The sequence below is a fragment of the Durio zibethinus genome, unplaced genomic scaffold, assembly GCF_047325235.1.
Source record: "Durio zibethinus cultivar Kanyao isolate XHJ-2024 unplaced genomic scaffold, ASM4732523v1 HiC_scaffold_113, whole genome shotgun sequence".
NCBI classification, from domain to species: domain Eukaryota; kingdom Viridiplantae; phylum Streptophyta; class Magnoliopsida; order Malvales; family Malvaceae; genus Durio; species Durio zibethinus.
In genome coordinates this window covers 13,673-15,000 of record NW_028322736.1, presented here as the reverse complement: position 1 = coordinate 15,000, position 1,328 = coordinate 13,673, and positions in this window count along the sequence as shown.

The window sequence follows — 1,328 nt, the reverse complement described above, 5'->3', positions numbered from 1 at the left end:
TAGTTAAAATTTTTAATTATTAACTATTTTTAAATTCATAAATTAAAATATAAAAATATAATAATATAAAATAATATAATATAAAATAATATAAAAATATAAATGAAAATTTTCATAAAATTTTAAATTATATTTAAAAATGAAAATTTTAAAATAAAGTAGTAAATTACTAAAAAAATGAATACATAAAATAAATACAACAATAGATAAAAAGAGATGCGACTTCCCCCTACATATTTTATACTTTCTCCTACAAAAAAACTTGTAATGCCTACTCCATTTGTAATTCCATCGATTACTCGCCTATCAAAAAAATGAGTTAGTTCGGACAATCCTCTTATACCTTTTGTTAAGGATATTGAATAAAACGTATCTATGTAACCACGATTATATGACCAATCGTATATCAAATATATTATTTTATCCAAGAAAATTCTTTTAGGACCCCTTTTTGCAAACGAATTTAGTAAGTTCAAATTTTGTAAAGATGAATAAAAAGGCTTATATAAAAGGAATGCTGTAAATATTCCAAAACAAGCTATACTCACTGAAAAAGTTGCATTTGTTAAAAATTGATACCAATCCTCAAAATCATTTGAATTTTGATGTAAAAGATTTATAGATGGAGTTAATAATTTGGATAATATATCCAAATGTATTCCTTCTTGATTAAAAGGAATTGCTATGGCTCCAACAAAAAAAGTAAATAGAACCAGTATAAGCATAGGAAATAACATAGTATTATCCGATTCATGAGGATAAGAAAAAGCCTTCTTGTAGCCAAAATTCGTAATAGTAATAAGAGCCCCTTTTTTTACATTACCACCAATTCTATATGGCTTCTCATTATTATTCATTGTTAATAAATTATTCATTGTTAATAAAGGGGATAAAGGAAAATTTCTGTTAATCATTGTTTGCTCTTCTTTTTTACCCCATAGTTTTATTGAATAGAAGGAGCTACCTTTTTTGCCACTATAATTTTGAAAATTAATGTTTAAATGTCCTTCAAAAGTAAGTAAATAGATCCGAAACATATAAAATGCTGTTAATCCGGCCGTGGACCAAGCTATTATTGCAAAAATCGGTGAATACAACCAACTGTCACTAAGAATTTCATCTTTGGACCAAAAACAAGCAAGGGGTGGAATACCACAAAGAGAAAGTGTACCCACTAAAAAAGCAATTTGTGTAATTGGCACATGCTTTCTTAAACCGCCCATAAAAACCATATTCTGGCTTTTATCTGGAGAATATCCAACAATAGCTTCCATGGAATGAATAATGGATCCGGATCCTAAAAACAACAATGCCTTCGAATAAGCATG